Source organism: Elephas maximus, chromosome 27 (genome assembly GCF_024166365.1).
Source record: "Elephas maximus indicus isolate mEleMax1 chromosome 27, mEleMax1 primary haplotype, whole genome shotgun sequence".
Taxonomy (NCBI): domain Eukaryota; kingdom Metazoa; phylum Chordata; class Mammalia; order Proboscidea; family Elephantidae; genus Elephas; species Elephas maximus.
Window position 1 is genome coordinate 37,621,281 of NC_064845.1, and position 19,014 is coordinate 37,640,294.

At 39.6% G+C, this 19,014-nt stretch overlaps 2 protein-coding genes across 16 annotated transcripts in view; both read right to left on the reverse strand.

The window, feature by feature from the left end:
- LOC126068466 (uncharacterized) overlaps positions 1-19,014 on the reverse strand; it is a 1,054,989-nt gene that overhangs the window by 1,021,977 nt on the left and 13,998 nt on the right. The window lies entirely within an intron of this gene.
- LOC126068459 (ral guanine nucleotide dissociation stimulator-like) overlaps positions 1-19,014 on the reverse strand; it is a 490,075-nt gene that overhangs the window by 47,122 nt on the left and 423,939 nt on the right. For 7 of the 13 annotated variants that reach the window (XM_049871001.1, XM_049870996.1, XM_049870997.1 and 4 more), the window contains 2 exons: positions 17,343-17,546; positions 6,364-6,453 (listed from right to left, as the gene is read on the reverse strand). The exons of 2 other annotated variants lie outside the window; for them this stretch is intronic. The gene's annotated coding sequence lies outside the window, so the exon portion shown is untranslated. Of the gene's footprint in view, positions 1-6,363; positions 6,454-17,342; positions 17,547-18,390; positions 18,608-18,631; positions 18,691-19,014 lie in introns of those variants that run through there. 4 more of the 13 variants (XM_049871004.1, XM_049871000.1, XM_049871006.1 and 1 more) reach the window with 4 other exon arrangements.

The following is a 19,014-nucleotide window of genomic DNA, read 5'->3' on the forward strand; positions in this document are numbered from 1 at the left end:
TGAAATCCTCTCTTCCCACCTCCGGGATGGCTCATTTTAAGCCTAGTCAGATGGAAAAACTGACCAATCCCCTCATTAGGGCTGCATACACCTATCTGCATGGTTGGACCCCCACAAGGTGCCATGCGCCTTATTTATATAATTAGCAAACTTGCCAATCCCTTTGGTGGGTCACAAGCACCTCATATGCATTGTCTCACCCAGTCATTTGGTAGGAGTTACAAAGACCATGCTACAAGGGCCATATTTATTCCCTGCACCACAATAAGTTATGCACTTAGCTATATTTAATGCCACTATTATCATGAAGGTGGTGGCCAATAATTGAAAATTTAACTATGGGTGTGACTCTTGAAATTTGTATCTCAGAAATATTAAGAATTGAATACACTAACAAGAAAGAACAAAGAGTCAGCCTAAAGTCCAGAAAGGCAATTAAGAGGCTGATGCAGTAGTCAATGGTTCAAATAAGAACCTGAACCATAGCAGAAGGGATGAAAGCAGAGGAACGATTTCTAGGATATTAAGACAGAATTAACAGAACTTAGTAATCAAGTGACTATGGGAGGGTGATGGAAGGAGGAGTTAAGAACGACTTGTGAATTTATGACTTCTGGAACTGAGCAGATGATAGCACCATTCACCAACGAGGCAAACACAGAGAGTAACAGAATTTTCGGGGAAAGGAAGACGATAAATTTAATTTCAAGCACACGAAATCCGAAGATGCCATGAAACATTATAAGGGGGTAGTGGCGGTTCAGGGGTAGAATTCTTGCCCTCCATGCAGGAGACCCAGGTTTGATTCCAGGCCAATGCACCCCATGTGCAGCTACCGCCTGTCTGTCAACGGAGGCTTGGGTGCTGCTATGATGCTGAATACGTTTCAGTGGAGCTTCCCGACTAAGACGGACTAGGAAGAAAAGCCTGCCGATCTGCAACTCATCATGGGGACGGGACGGCACAAGACCAGGCAGCATTTCATTCTGTTGTGGATGAGGTCTCCGTAAGTCAGGGTGGAATGCTAGCAACTTGACTCAATGGCCACTAACAACCATGACTAATGGCCTTTGAGCATCTTGTCATATGCTTATTGCCCATTTGGATAGTTCTTTAATGAAATGTCTAGTCAAGTCCTTTGACCATTTTTTAACTGAGTTGTTCGTCTTTTTGTTGTTGAGTTGTTGCTGTTGTTCTTGCTGTCAGCTGTTGTTGAGTCCACCTCTGATTCATGGAGACTCCATGCACAACGGAATAAAATACTGCCTAGTCCTACACCACTCACATGATCGGCTGCAGAATTGACCGCTGTGATCCATGGGGTTTTCATTAGCTGATTTTTCAGAACAAGATTACCACCGGCCTTTCTTCTTAGTTCATCTTAGTCTGGAAGCTCCACGGAAACCTATTCGGCGTCATATTCAGCAAATCTCCACTGACAGACAGGGGTCTCCCACATCGAGGTGGAGAATTTTACCACTGAGTCACCACAGATAAAACCCAAACCCGTTGCCATCAAGTTGATTCTGACTGAAAGCGATTCTATAGGACAAAGTAGAACTGCCCCACAGGGTTTCCAAAGAGTAAGTGGATTCGAACGCCGGCCTTTTGGTTAGCAGCCTTAGCTCTTAACCACTGTGCCTTAATATATATTCTGGATATTACATGCTTCCCAAATATTTTCTCCCATTCTGTAGGTTGTTTCTTCACTTCCTTGATAAATTTCTCTGATGCACAGAAGCTTTTAATTTTGATGAAGTCCAATTTATCTATTTTATCTTTTAGTGTTCATGCTTTTGGTGCCATATGTAAGAATCCACTGTCAAAAACTAGGTCCTGAAGCATTATCCCTATTCTAAGAGTTTCATGGTTTTAGTTTTTACACTTAGTCATTGATCCATTTTGGTTTAATCTTTATATATGGTATGAGGTATGAGTCAAACTTCAATCTTGTGGATAGAGAGATCCAACGGTCCCAGCATCTTTGTTGAAGAGACTGTTTTTTCCCCCACTGAAGGGACTTGGCACCGTAGTTCAACACCAGTTGCCCACAGATACATGCGTTTATTTCTGGACTCCCAATTCTAGCCTGTTGCTCTATATCTCTATCTGTATACTGGTACCAGACTGTTTGGATTACTATAGCTTTATAGTACATTTTGAAACAGAAGTGTGAGTCCTCCTACTTTGTTGTTCTTTTTCAAGATTGCTTTGGCTATTGGGGGCTCTTTGCAATTCCATATGAATTTGAGGATTGGCTTTTCTACTTCTGCAATAAAGACTATTGGCATTTTGATAGGAATCATGTTGAATCTCTAGGTCACTTTGGGTAGTATTTCTATCTTAACAATATTAAGCCTTCCAATCCAAGAAGTGTCTTTCCCTTTATTCAGATCTTCTTTAATTTCTTTCAATGATGTTTTTCTACAGTTTTCAGCGTACACTGTTTTCACCTTCCTGGTTAAATTAATTCCTTGGTATTGTATTATTTAAGATATCATTGAAAATGGAATTGTTTTCTAAATTTCCTTGTCAGATTGTTCATTGCTTTTAGCTAGCAGCTGCGTCCTTAACCATTGCACCATCAGGACTCCTTAAGTCAAGGTAATCCTGATTAATTTTATACAGATTAAAAAAAAAAAATCTGTGAAGTCTCTTCTCTAAATTACCTTCAGTAAGGTTCTCATAAATGTTCCCCACAATTAACTTTCATAGTACCTACCAACAATTTACTCAAACACAGAGTTAGTTCATAGAAACAAATAAACTATTACTTCTATTTCTTTATGGTTGGGTAAATCTGTAGTGTTATCAGTAATTAAAATACTCCTATTGTACCCCCACTTACACTTTGCAATCTCTTTCATTTAAGGTGTTTACTAAACCTAATCTTGTTTGTCTAATTAAGATTCCCATTAAGATAATGCTTAGGGTCACTATGAGCCAGAATCCAACAGTTTCAGACAATGCTTGTTCCACAATTACTTGCAGTTCACAGTTCAGTATTTTTTATTCATCATTTTCTGAAATTCTTTTCTTTTTCTTCCGGATATAATTATCCACTCATTTGCTCTGCAGGTAACACTTTCTTTAGCCATATGAACTCAAAATGTAACCATCAATTTAAATTCCGTCATGTATTTTATACGTTAAAAGTATATTCAAGTCTTAAATGAAAGGCCAAAACTTTCCTTCAAAGCCCAATTCAATCGCCTCATCTATGGCAGACTAGCCTAACAAGAGACACAAACTGACGTTCAACAATATCTGAGGGACAACTCTTAGGAGACTATCTGGTTTAAAAACGGTTGTTAAGAGGACCCTTCCACATGTACAGATTACTGAGTTCCTCAAAGAAGTTTGCTCATGTGGGTTGTATCTACTAATGTTTACTGTACTCCAAATTGAAACTAAACATTTTTTAAAACTATTTTCAAATTCATTTCATAATAAAATATCATTTACCTATTAACAGAAATAAATTTTCTATGAAAATAATTACCTTCAAAAGAATTTTGTGAAAAGAGTAGCACAGTTTCACATCTTTACAAAACTCTTTAATGTCTGAAAAGAAAAAAGTTGGTGTCTCATAGCCATTTCTTCATTTAATGTGTTGATATAAACTGTCTTCATTCAAGAACATGCAGAAAATCTCTACTCACACAAAACAGCCTTTTCAGACTGTGGATATTCTTCTTTGGTAGGACATTAAAACTTGACCAATAGAAAACATATTATACAGCTACAGCAATCAAAACGGTCTGGTACTAGTGTAACAACAGACACACAAATCAGTGGGATAGAATTGAGAGTCCAGAAATAAATCCACACATCTGTGATCAACTGATTTTGGATAAGGGTGCTAACTAAGTTCCATTCAATATGGAAAGAAAAGTCTCCTCTATGAATGGTGTTAGGAAAACTGAATTTCCATATGCAGAAAAATGAAACAGGATCCATGCCTCACACCATATACAAAAACAAATTCAAAATGGAGTAAGAACCTAAATGTGAAAACTAAAGCCATAACATTCTTAGAAGAAAATGCAGAGGCAATGCTGCTGGGCCTAGTTTTGAACAATGGATTACCTAAACAATAACAAGAATACAAACAGCAAAAGGTAAAATAGATAAATGGGACCTCATAAAAACTAAAGGTTTCAGTTCATCAAAAACACTTTACCAAAAAGTGAAAAGGCAAGCTATCGACTGGGAGAATATCTTCGGAAGCCATATATTTGAGAAGAATCTAAAACCCAAAATACATATAAAGTCTCAACAATCTAACAAAAAAAAGACAACCCAATCAAAAAATGGGCAAAGGTCTTAAATAGACATTTCACCAAAAAAGACATTCAAATGGTCAACAAACGCATGAAAAGATACTCAACATCATTAGTCATCAAGAGATGCAAATCAAATCACAGTGAGGGTGCATTTCACTTCCGTCAGGTTGGTGGCATAATGGTTAAGAGCTCAGCTGCTCACCAAAAGGTCAGTAGTTCGAATCCACCAATTGGTCCTTGGAAACCCTATGAGGTAGTTCTATTTTGTCCTATAGGGCTGCAATGAGTTGGAATCTACTCAAAGGCAACGGGTTTTTGTTTGTTTAGGTTGGCTTAAAAAAAAAAAACCAAAGTAACGAATATGGGCAGGGCAAGGATGTGGGGAAATTGGAACCTTTATCCATTGCTGGTGGAATGCAAAATGGTAGGACCACTGTGGAAAACAATGTAGCAGTTCCTCAAAACACTATCAGATAACCTAGCAATTCCACCCCTAGGCATATACCACAAAGACTTTAAAACAGAGACTCAAAGAGAGACTTGTACACCAATGTTTATTGCAGCACTATTTAGAACAGCCAAAACAACTTAAATGCCCATCAACAGATGAATGTATAAACAAAAATGTGGTGCATACATACAATGGAATACCATTCAGTCAGTAAGAGAAATGAAGTCTTGATACATGCTTTAACATGGATGGAGCTTAAAGACATTATGCTGAGTGAAACAAGTCGATCATAAAAAGATAAATATTCTATGACCTCACTTATAGAAAAAGATAAGAAAAGGCAAAAGCATAGAGACCAAAGTTCCTTAGTGGCTACTGGGGCAGGAAGCAGGGGAAAAAAGAGGGTCACTGCTTATAAGGAACCAAGGTTTGGGTTACAGTGATGGAAAAATTACATTCGTTAAAGTCAAGGTTACACAGCCAATTAATGAAACTGCTGTCATTAAGGTGCACGCCTGTAAAAAGCTGAATTGGCAAAAGTTGTGCAACAGATATGTTTACAAAAACAACGACAAAAAGAGAGGAGCTGCTAAGGCTGCTTCTGTACAACCAAATACCTCCTGGGATTTGGTTCCTTGGTTCAGAAGTTTAGGGTCATGGTTTCATGGGACATCCAAGTTAACTGGCCTAATACTGTGTTCAGTGCTTTTGTTCTACCTTCCTGTTTGCTGTGTAGTGGCTGGGGTCTTCAAAGCTTGCAATCTGCCATCCAAGGCACAACAACTGGTAACTATTTGCCAGGAGAAAGAGAAGAAGGAGAGTCAGGCACAGGAGGAGGAAATGGAATGTGTGGATAATTGCGTCCACGAACAACTCTCTCATTTGCCAGACGACCAGAAGAACTGGACGATGCCTCACCACCATTACTGAACATTTTGATCCAAGATTCTACAGAAGAATTCTGATCAAAAGTGGGAAAAATGCAGAACACAACTTCAAATCTCAGAGACTCCAGACTTTGTGGAGCCATGGGGGATGGACAAACTTCTGAAATCACTACCCTAAGATAACCTTTAAACCTAAAACCAAAAATATCCCCTGAAGTCTTCTTAAAACCAAACAATACTTTAGCTTAACTAGTAAAGAAAGCCTTGAGCATTATGTTCTTTGAAGACTTATTTATGTGGGATCAAACTGACAACACGATTCAAAAGATTATGTAGGAGTCTTAGGGTTTATGCTTATGGGGGAGGATTATCTCAGAAAAGGAGGGTGAGAATGCTTGCACAATTCAAAGAATGCAATCAGTGTCACTAAATTGTACACGCAGAAAGTGTTGAATTGGTATATATTTTGCTGCATATACTCTCAGCAACAACAACAAAAAAACTATTTTAAAGAGGCAAGGAAAAAAAAGAAAACTATTTCATAGACAAAAACATCTAAAAGAATAAAATACCTAGGAATTAATTTAACCAGGGAGGACAAAGACTTTTAACTGAACACCATAAAACATTGCTGAACGAAATTAAACACCTAAATAAATGAAAACACACTCCACGTTCTTAATATTGTTAAAATGTCAATACTACTCAAACCAATCAACAGATTCAATGCAATCCTTACACAAATTCCAACAGTTTCTTGGCAGAAATGGGAAACTCAATCCTTGAATTCATATGAAACTGCAAGGGGCTCCGAATAGCCAAAGCAACCCTGAAAAATAAAAACAAAGAGGACTCAAACTTCTCTATTTCAAAAACTAGTATAAAGCTACAGTAATCAAAACAATTTGGTGCTGGTATAATGACAAAGATATAAACAAATTAAATAGAATTGGGAGTCCAGAAATAAATTCATTTTCTACGGTCAACTGATTTTTTTACAAGGTGCCAAATGCATTCAATTGGGGAATAGTTTTTAATAAATGGTGCTGAGAAAAAGATTGCAAAAGAATGACATTGGACCCATACCTCACACCATGTATGAAAATTAACTCAAAACAGATCAATGATCTAAATGTCAGAACTAAAAGCTTAAAATGCTAAGAATAAAACACGCTTTGGGATCCAGTTTCCGACAGTGGATTCTAAGATATAACACCAAAAGCATTAGTAACAAAAGATAAAACAGATAAATCCAGTTCTCCAAATGTAAAAACTTCCAAAGGATTTTATCAAGGAAGTTAAGAAACAATCTACAGAATCCGAGAAAATATTTAGGAACCATGTATCTGATAAGGGTTTAGTACCCAGAATATTAAACAAAACAAAACAAAAAAAACCCCTACAACTTAACAACAAAAAACAAACCACCAAATTTAAAAATGGGCAAAGGATTTGAACAGACATTTCTCTAAAGAACATACAGTCAATAAGCACATAAAAAGACGCTCAACACAAGGGAGAATAAAGGAAACCAAAGACACAAGGGAAAGATTAACTCAAAGAACTAATGGAACACAACTACCACAGCCTCCACCAGACTGAGTCCAGCACAACTAGATGGTACCTGGCTACCATCACCAACTGCTCTGACAGGGATCACAACAGGGTGTTCCAGACAGAGTTGGAGAGAAATGTAGAACAAAATTCTAACTCACAAAAAAAGACCAGACTTACTGGCCTGACAGAGACTGGAGAAACCCCTAGAGTATGGCCCCAGACACACTTTAGCTCAGTAATGAAGTCATCATTCACCCATCAGCCAAAGATTAAACAAGCCCATAAAAAAAAAAAAAGGAGACTTAACAGGGCACACCACCCCAGGGGCAAGGACAAGAAGGCAGCAGGGGACAGGAAAGCTGGTAATGGGGAACCCAAGACTGAGAAGGGGAGAGTGTTGACATGTCATGGGGTTGGCAACCAATGTCACAGAACAGTATGTGTATTAATTGTTAAATGAGAAACTAGTTTGCTCTGTAAATCTTCACCTAAAGTACAATAAACAAAAAAATATTTTAACTTAAGGGAAAAAAAGATGCTTGACACGTCATTAATCATTAGGGAAACGCAAATCAAAACCACAATACCACTTCACTCTCACTAGGATAACTATTACCAGAAAAATGGAAGATAAGTGTTGGTAAGGATATGGAAAAATTGGAACCCTAATCAATTGTTGGTGGGAACGTCAAATGGTATAGTTGCTGTGGAAAAGTTTGGTGGTTCCTCATAAAGTTAAACATAGAATTACCATATGACTCCGCTGTTGCACTATTAGGTATATACCTACCCAAAAGACTTGAAAGCAGGGTGTGATCATTATGGTTGTGTTTCAGATTGATTGGGCCATGACTCTCAGTGGTTTGGCAGTTGTATAATGATGTAATCACTTCCATAAGATCTGATATAATGTAATCATCTCAATGATGGGATCTGCTGTGAGTCGCCAATCAGTTGAAAGGGAGTTTCCTTGGGGGTGTGGCCTGCAACCAATATAGGTAGACTTTCTGGCAAGGCTCATGGACTTTTGCTCATTCTGGACTTTGCAGCTGGCTCCTGTTTGTCTGACCTCCAGTTATTGGGACTTGAGCTAGCAGCTTACCTGCCATCTTGCCTGCCCATTTTGGGTTCCCCAGCCCTGCTGCTATGTGATTCATGAGAAGCCTCCAGCCTGATCCACGGATTTAGGATGTTCCAGCCTCTACAACCACAGTAGCTATTTCCTTCACACAAATCTCTCTCTATATGTACTTATCCGCTTTACTGGATTTGCTTCTCTAGAACACCCAGCCTAAGACTCAGGGTCTTAGTTTCCTGCTTACCAATGTTCACTGGAGCATTATTATTGTTGTTGTTGCTGTTAGATGCCATTGAGTTGGTTCCAACTAATGGTGACCCTATGGAAAACAGAATGAAAAATTGTGTAGTCCTGTGCCATTCTAACAATTGTTGCTATGTTTGAGCCCATTGTTGCAGCCACTGTGTCAATCCACCTCGTTGAGGGTCTTCCTCTCTTTCACTGACCCTCCATCCACCTTACCAAGCATGATGTCCTTCTCCAGGGACTGATCCTTCCTGATAACATATCCAAAGCATGAGAGAAGAAGTCTTGCCATCCTTGCTTCCAAGGAGAACTCTGGTTGTACTTCTTCCGTGAGAGATTTGTTCGTTCCTCTGGCAGTCCATGGTGTACTCAATATTCTTCGCCAACACCATTAATTCAAAGGCATTGATTTTTCTTCAGTCTTCCCTATTCACTGTTCAGCTTTCGCATGCAGATGCAATTTAAAACACCATGGCTTGGGTCAGGCCCACCTTAGCCTACAAGGTGACATCTTTGCATTTTAACACTTTAAAAAGGTCTTTTGCAGCAGATTCACTCAATGTGTCCTTTGATTTCCTGCCTGCTGCTTCCATGGGTGTTGATTATGGATCCAGTAAAATGAAATCCTTGACAACTTCAATTGTTTCTCTGTTTATGATGATGCTGCTTACTGGCCCAGTTGTGAGGATTTTTGTTTTCTTTATGTTGAGGTATAATCCATATTGAAGACTGTAGTCTTTGATCTTCATCAATAAGTGCTTCAAGTCTTCTTCACTTTCGGCAAGCAAGGTGTTGTCATCTGCATATTGCAGGTTGTTAACGAGTCTTCCTCCAATCCTGTTGCCTCATTCTTCTTAATATGGTCCATCTTTTCGGATTATTTCCTCAGCAGACAGATTGAATAAATATGGTGAAAGCATACAACCCTGACACACACCTTTCCTGACTTTGAACAATGCAGTATCCCCTTGTTCAGTTCGAACGACTGCCTCTTTATCTATGTACGGATTCCTCATGGGCACAATTAAGTGTTCTGGAATCCCCATCCTTGGCAATCACCCATAAATTCTCGTAAGCCACACAGTAGAATGCCTCTGCTCAGTGAATGTAAAACAGAGGTAAACATCTTTCTGGTTATCTCTGACTTCAACCAAGATTCATCTGCCATCAGCAATGATATCCCTCTTTCCACCTCGTCTTCTGAATCTGGCTTGAATTTCTGGCAGTTCCCTGTTGATATACTGCTGCAGCTCATTCTAAATGATTTTCAGCAAAATTTTACTTGCGTGTGATATTAACAATACTGTTGGATAATTTCTGCATTCAGTTGGATCACCTTTATTTGGAAGGAGCACAAATACCGATCTCTTCCAGCTGGCTGGCCAAGAAGCTGTCTTCCAAAATTTCTTGGCATAGACAAGTGAGCACTTGCAGCACTGCATCTGTTTGTTGAAACATCTCAACTGGTAGTCCATCAATCCCTGGAGCCTTGTTTTTCTGCCAATACCTTCAGTGCAGCTTGAACCTCTTCCTTCAGTACCACCGGTTCTGTTGACCAATTCTTTTTGGTATAGTGACTCTGTGTATTCCTTCCATCATCTTTTGATGCTTCCTGTGTCATCTAATATTTTCCTTGTAGAAGCCTTCAATATTGCATCTGCAGGCTTGAATTTTTTCTTCAGATCTTTCAGCTTGAGAAACGTCCAGCATGTTCTTCCCTTTTGGTTTCCTAACTCCAGGTTACTTTACTTTGTCTTCTGGAGCCACCCTTTGAAATCTTCTGTTTGGCTCTTTTACTTCATCACTTCTTCCATTTGCTTTAGATACCTAATATTCAAGAGCAAGTTTAAGAGTCTCTTTTGACATCCATTTTGGTCTTTTCTTTCTTTCTTGTCGTTTTAATGACCTCTTGCTTTCTTCACGTATAATGTCCTTGATGTCATTCCACAACTTGTCTGGTCATTAGTGTTCAATGTGTCAAATCTATTCTTGAGATGGTCTCTAAATTCAGGTGGGATATATTCAAGCCTGTACTTTGGCCCTCTTGGACTTGTTCTTAATTTCTTCGGCTTCAACTTGAACTTATATATGAACAGCTGATGGTCTGTTCTGCAGTCGGCCCCTGGTCTTGTTCTGACTGATGATACTGAGCTTCTCCATCATCTCTTTACACAGATGTAGTTGATTTGATTCGTGTGTATTCCATCTGGTGAGGCCCGGGTGTATAATCGCCACTTATGTTATTCAAAAAAGATACTTGCTATGAAAAAGTCACTGGTCTCGCAAAATTCTATCTTGCCATCTCCAGCATCATTTCTATCACCGAGGGCATATTTTCCAACAACCAATCCTTCTTTGTTTCCACCTTTTGCATTCCAATCACCAGTAATTATCGATGCATCCTGATTGCATGTTCAATCAATTGGAGACTGCAGAAGTTGGTAAAAAAATCTTTAATTTCTTTGTCTTTGACCTTAGTGGTTGGTGCGTAAATTTGAAAAGTAGGTCACGTTAACTGATCTTCCTTGCAGGCGTATGGATATTATCCTATCACCCACAGCATTGTACTTCAGGATAGATCCTGAAATGTTTTTTGATGATGAATGCAATGCTATTCCTCTTCAGGTTGTTGCTGCTGGCACAGCAGACCATACGACTGTCTGATTCAAAATGGCCAATACCAGTCCTTTTCAGCTCACTAATGCCTAGGACATTGATGCTTATGTGTTCTATTTTGTTTTTTATGATTCCAATTTTCCTAGATTCATACTTTGTACATTCTAGGTTCCGATTATTAATGGATGTTCGCAGCTGTTTCTTCTCATTTTGAGTCGTGCCACATCAGGAAATGAAGGTTCTAAAAGCTTGACTCGATCCACATCATTAAGTTAACTCTACTCTGAGGAGGCAGCTCATCTTCTGGGACAGTCTCTGACAATGTTCCACTGCTATCCATAAGGTTTTCACTGGCTAATTCTTTTCAGAAATAGACCACTACGTCCTTCTTCCTAGTCTGTCTCAGTCTGGAAGCTCCACTAAAACCTGTCTGCCATCGGTGACCCTGCTGGTATCTGAATACCAGTGGCAGAGCTTCCAGCATGACAGCAACATGCAAGCCCCCACAGTACGACAAAATGACAGACACGTGGGGGAAGCAGTATTAACAACTGCCAAAAAGTGGAAACAACCTAAGTATCCATCAACAGATGAATGGATAAAATGTGGGAAATCCATACAATGCAGTAATTCAGCCATGAAGAAATATGAAGTTCTGATACATGGTAAAACATGGATGAACCTTGAAAAGATTATACTGAGTGAACTAAGTCAGACACTACTGGACAATATTGTATGACCCACCTATATAAAATCTCTATGCATAGAGATCAATGTTTATTAGAGCTTACTAAGGGCAGGTGGGAGGGGAAAATGGAAAGTTATTCCTTAAGGAGTATGGAGTTTCTGTTAAGGATGATAATAAAAAAATTTGGAAATGGATAGGGATGACAACTGCATAGCATGGTGAATGTAATAAATGTCACTGAATTGTACACATACAAATGGTTCAAATGCCAAATGTTTTGTTATACGTATTTTACCACACACACATACAAAATCCATTTGTCTAATGTGCTCTTTGAATGGGATCTTTACCTACGTGTGATTTCATAACGCCATCTGGAAAATGTTGGTTTACTGAGTTATTCAGTTCTTCCAAATGTTGACACAGTTCATTATATAATATCACTATTACTATCATTATTACCACGAATGTCTTTACTAGAATGCTATCAAGCTCAAGGTGGCCCATACAGATTTCCCCAAATTCTAATTTTTGCCTGAAAGCTCCAATTTTATTAGTAACAAGTTCATTTTGTTCATTTTCAAAGAAATGTTTGCCAAATACCCAAGTCTGAATAACCATGGTTTTTCAGTTGTTCTTTCAATTAAAGAAGATATTACATGAAAATGGGGAGGGGGGTAGCTGAGCTAGCAACTCAATCACACAAATTCTTTTCCTCTGCAGCACATACCCATTTTATCACACAGATACTCTAGAGCCAAGTAGAGTAAAATTTAATTTGTACTGAAAAAGAATCTGAAGGAAAAATGAGGTTTTTTTTTTTAACTGTATGACGTGAAGTATTCATGACAGAGAAGAATACACACTACTAGACAATTCAGTGCCACTGCCTTGATTTCCTGCTAAGGTATCAGCTGTTTTACTCCGCATTGCTTTTGTATCTTTCATCCAAACATCAAAGAGAAAAGGGCATATAATATTTTAGTATTAATATGAACAGGTTTTACTCCTAAGGGTTCAAGGACTACACTTTGAAAACTACTGACTTACATATACAAACAAGTCTTTAAAACGTAAGATATGTGCATATTTAAATTAAAACTAAAAAGCCTATTGCCAGTGGAGACCATTTCGACTCATAGTAACCCTGTAAGATAGAGTAAAACTGTCCCATCAGGTTTTCAAGGCTGTAGTCTTTTTTTTTAGTCTTCACAGAAGCAGACTACCACATCCTTCTCCCACACAGCAGCTGGATTTGAACTGCTGACCTCCTGGTTAGCAGCTGATCGCTTAACCACTAACCACAAGGGATCTAAAACGTCTCCGGACGTCAAAATGTCCTCCAGAAGCAAAATCCTATCCCACCCAACATTGAGAAGTAGTGTTTTGAAGGAAAACCATCTAGGAAGTCTAACTTTGACTGTTTTTTTTTTTTTTTTTTACAAAAAGAAAAAAAAAAAAGGAATAAACTCAATTTTAGGTCTATCTTCCCACCTTTCCTAAACTTAATTATTTGATGATGGAATGCAATTGTCCATTCTGAGTCCCACCTACGAACAACACCTGAATAACATTACCAAATTAAACTTTTCCTACTAGGGAAATGAGATTACCAATTTCAAGAGTGATATCTTCTGTATCTCAAGCGCATTAGAGAGGGAAGATAGAGCAAGGTTTCTCAACCATGGGAGTGCACATCAAAATAACCTGAGGTGCTTTTTTAATATATGTCAGGATACCATCTAAGCCACACCAAATCAGAATTCATTCAGCAATTACTTGAGTGTCCACTCTACGCAAAGCACTGTAATAGGTGATAGGGATTGTCTCAGACATCTAGTGCTGCCGTAACAGAAATACCACAAGTGCACAGGTTTAACAAAAAGAAATTCATTCTCTCACTGTCTAGTAGCTAAAAGTCTAAATTCAGGGCGCTAGATCCAGAGGAAGGCTTTCTCTCTCTGTCAGCTCTGGAGGAAGGTCCTTGTCATCAGTCTTTCCCTGGTCTGGGAGCATCTCACACAGGAACCTTGGGTCCAAAGGACAAGCTCTGCTCCTGGCACTGCTTTCTTGGTGGTAGGAGGTCCCCAACTCTCTGCTCACTTCCCTTTCATCTCTTCAGAGATAAAAGGTGGTGCAGGCCACACCCCTGGGGAACTTCCTTTATACTGGATCAGGGATGTGACCTGGTAAGGGTGTTAAAATCCCACCCTAATCCTCTTTAACGTAAAATTACAATCACAAAATGGAGGACAACCACACAATACTGGAATCGTGGCCTAACCAAGTGAACACATACATTTTTGAGGGGGACATAATTCAATCCATGACAGGGATACAGCAATATATAAAAGACACATGGTCCCTGTCCTCTTAAAGTTCACATTCCAGTACAGGGAGACACCATAAACATGTAGACAAATAAACAGGATTACCTCAGTCTATTAAAAAAACAAAACACAAGGGAAAGTTTAGTCCAAAGGACTAATGGACCACAACTACCACAATCTCTGCCAGGCTGAGCCCAGAACAACTAGATGGTGCCTGGCTTCCACCACCAACTGCTCTGACAGGAATTACAATACAGGGTCCTGGACAGAGCAGGAGAAAAATGTAGAACAAAATTCAAATTCAAACACACAAAAAAACACCAGACTTGCTGGTCTGACAGAACCTTGAAAAACCACAAGCCTATGGCCCCCGGATACCCTTTTAACTCGGTACAAAAGTACTCCAGAGGCTCCCTCTTAGGCCAAAGATGAGACAAGTCTATACGGCAGACGATAACACACCTGAGGGACTGGCTGCATAATTTAACCATGTTTATGAGACTAAATGAACACACCAGCCCAAAAGCAAAGATAAAGAAAGCAGGAAGGGACAGGCAAGCGAACAAATGGAAACAGGGAACACGGCGTGAAGGGGAGAGTGTTGACACATCAAAGCGTTGGCACCCAATGTCCTAAAACAATTTGTCTATTAATTCTTTAATGAGAAACTAATTTGCTCTGTAAACTTTCACCTAAAACATAACTGAAAAAAAAAGGCAAATAGAAAAAACTATAATGGGACCAATTTCACCACATTCTCACCAATATCAGTAAAGATATTATCAAAGTACTCAATGTTCTAAGTGAAAGTTGTATTTTTGTATTTAGAAAGGCCATGACATAATCATGTCCATACATTCAAAATTACTTGTTCTATGTTTGGTGGTGGGCAAAACTATGGCTCCTACTCTTTGGGAAATTTTAAGCTCAAGACTAAATAGGTAAATTCTCTCACCGTTTCAATTTTAACTTACAGCAGTTCAATGAAAACAATGTTAAATTCCTGAAAACAGTAGAATTTAATGGTTTTATGAATAAGCGGGGAAAAGAGCACCTGTACTCCCGAAGGCAACTTTGGGCAATAACTAAGGGTGATCCAAAGCAAGGTATTCCCCAGAAATTACTCAAAAGAAAAAAGCATTCCTTGGCAAGCTGACAATCACAAGGATTGTTTACAAAGGAATCAGGCAGAGATTCTGCATTTTGTACTTCTGTGAAGAACTGGTAGCAAAAATTTGAAGGCAGTCAATTTACTGCTCTTAAATTTCTTCTAAAAACCAAGTACAAAGCCTCTTACCTAGCCTACCTATGGTTTAAAAAAAAAAAAAAGCTGTGGGTTCCAAGTAAGTAAAAGGCCAAACACTTCCCTGTTATGTCAACTACTAAAAGGCACTGCTATTATCAGCCTAGCCTTCCTTCAACAGTCAAAAATAAATAAGATGCCAGAGGATGTTTAAGCTTTCAGTACACACCCCACTCCATATACACAAACAATAAGCAATCTGTTCAGTCTGTAACAAACCAAAACACCAGCTGCTGTCCAGTCAATTCCAACTCATGGCAACCCCACGTATGTCAGAGCAGAGCTGTGCTCCACAGGGTTATCGATGGCAGTTTTTTTATAAGAAGATTGTCAGGCCTTTCTTCCAAAGCACCTCTGGGTGGACTCCAACCTCCAATCTTTCCGTTAGGAGCTGAGCACGTTAACCATTTGCACCAGCCGGGGTCTCCTTTAATAGTGGTTTTCTCAAACTTGCTGTACAAACCTCACAGAGAGCTCTCATGATTCCCTCTCCACATACTATACATCACTCTGTCACAAATTTGTAAATATTTCATGCTTGCAAGGAAGTAGCTTCTTGGATACAAACAGCTTTTAACTGCCCAAAAGAATGAAGGACCAATTCCAGAGAAAAAGGCAGATTCACCTTCCTCTTTGAACCTGTGATTTGTCACTGCCATCTCTAAGCATTCAGAGCCCAGTCTTTGCAAAGTCGGTTCCTAAAGGCTCAAATTGAACAACAAAACTCTAAATAAACGTTTCCAATGGCTGCCACCCCACAGCTGTGAGAATAAATTTCAAGCCCCTTAGTTTAGAATTGCCCCTATATACTCTTCCTCCCCTAGTCTCAGCTCCTGCCATCCCTCCTCAGTCCTCATCAACTAACACCATGTATAAAATCATCAGGCACATAATCCCCAGCTGACAAGATGGGAGGATAAAGATGAAAGTCAGAGACTGTCTCTGCGCTGCGCCACAGGGCCCTCTCCCAGACCTTGTCTGACGTCTTTCTTTGCTTGTATTCTTTCTTATTATAACAAATGGGTAAATGTAGGTACAAGTAAAGGAGCCCTAGTGGCACAATGGTTAAGCTCTCTGCTGCTAACCAGTGGTTTGAGCCCACCCAGTGGTTCCGCAGGAGAAAAGACCTGGCAATCTGCTCCCGTAAAGATTATGGCCTAGGAAACCCTATAGGGCAGTTATACTCTGTCAAAAGGGTTGCTCTGAGTTGGAATCAACTCAGCAGCACACAACAACAACAAATTAAAAAGTTTCTGTGAATTTTGTAAGCAGTTATAGAGAATTAGCAAACCCAGGGGGCAATAAGCCAGCAGGGGCTAGCAGGACAGAGATTTGTGAAGACCCAGGTCTGGGCATCTGGGTGACAGAGAAAGGCTACACAGGCTAGTCCTAGGGGACGAGAGAGAGAGAGAGAGAGAGGGGCCAGCTGGTCTGAAGTGATGGGAGTTGTGCAGACTTCTGAGCCTACGGCTGGTACCCAATGACCTGGCCCTAGGTGGCCAGGGATGAGGTCTAGTTTAACTCTGGGTGGTCAGGGTAAGAGAGACAAAATGCCATGTAAGTGGTGACAAGGAAATGACAAAGGTGAGGTTTGCCCACCTTGCCCCTTTAGCAGTGCATACACTTTGAAAAACACTGCTCTAACCAGGACTGTGCAAATCAAAAGGTCAAGGCTTCTCCAGAGGTCAGTTTGTGGCCAAAGTGAACTGAGCGACTAAGCGAAGTAGGCTTAATACAGCAAAGCTCAGGTTCACTGGAAGAACCAAGAATGAAAGAAGCTGTGGTCAGAGAAAAGAAATTTCAAGTTCAGAACTGCGGCTCCAAGGAGCAAAGAGAGGCACAAGGTGAGCAGGTACGGAGTTCATTTGACATTAACTGAATCTGTAAGCCAATAACTTACCAAACCTGAAACTTGAGGCTGTCGAGTCGATTCCAACTCATAACGACCCAACAGGACAGAGCAGAACTGCCCCACAGCGTTTCCAAGGAGTGGCTGGTAGATTCAAACTGATGACCTTTGGTTAGCAGCTGGGTTCTTAAACACTATGGCACCAAGACTCCAGTAATTCATGAGAACACGCAAAATAGTCTCTGTAGTGATCACCTGTAACAGTCAAACCATCAGAGCACCTAAATTTAAGTGAAGGTGATATACAGAAATTCAGTTTTATGATAAAAGATAACTTATCCTATTAAAGGACTTCATATTTTAAATCATTTACAGTAAGGTTCTTTAAAATAACAAGTTCATCCATTGTTAAGTGAGTAGATTAGCCATTACTGAACATATACACAATCACACAGAAACATTTCTATAGGACATACAGCCCATATTTCATTTTCCCCCTTGACTAGCTTCTCTATTAGGAAATACTCTAACCAGGTTCTCTCTCAATGTCCCTGCTACAAGATCACATGAGAATGTCTGCAAGGTTACATAGCTCCTTGGCCTCATTTACTCAAGTCTCTTGATCCCAGACATCTTCCCTATTTGAATCCTGCAGGCTCTCACAGACACGCTAGTTTCTAACTACTTGCTCGTACCTCGGATTAGGCTACTTATCTGTCTTGCCTAACTAATATTACACTTGCTACGCTGATCTAGTCACCTGGTTTCAACCCTACTGATGCTGCAGTCGCTTACATATCCTTTAAAAGCCAACTGTTGTTAACAAACAAGTCCAACAAACTCCAAGAACATGGCACGCCTATTTCTCCAGGTTGTGGCTCTCACTTGCTCAGCCTTTTATAGTTCTCCTGGGAACACTTTCCACACACTGGTAACGATCCAGTTCGACACTGCAACCACACACTGCCTAGCGTGTAAGCTTTCAAAACTAGGGGAAATCCCTAAGTATTTAGAGAACTATGCAATATAGAAGACTTTTGTTTATTCATATACAAATGCATCCATCTACACACACACACACACACACACAGCTACTAACCTTAAGGGTGGAGGTTCGGACCCACCCAGTGGCACTACGGAAGAAAAACCTGGAGATCTGCTTCCATAAAGACTACATCCGAGAAAATCCTACAGGGTGCAGTTCTACTCTACACACATGGAGTCGTCATGTCAGAATCAACTGGACAGCCATGGGTTTGTCGAGACAGATAGATCTTTCCAAGTCCTGTTTGATTAATTGTGTGATTTTACCCTATGGAACTTACACAGATTTCGCATACCATGTTTATGAAGAAAGTAGGTTCTTTCTGACTTCCACCATTCCCAATCCAAAATTTCCCTACAAAGGAAGAGGGAAAGAGTAAATATCATCAATAAGGTTTTCTTTACATTTTTTTCTTTGTTAATTGCAGGCAACATTTAACAATATAATCTGCATCAAGACTAAAATTTATAGTTCTCTTAAATAATTTTCTTAGTGATGGAGATTAAGAAAAGGCACATATTCGGCACACCCCACGGAACACAAATCTACCAAACATGTCCTTGTGGTTTTTGATCTTCTAAAGGGAATGCACCAAGCGCTCCTTGGAAACTCTGTCCTATAAGGTCACTAGGAGTTGGAATCGATTCAATGGAAGCAGGTTTGGTTTTTTTTGTTTAA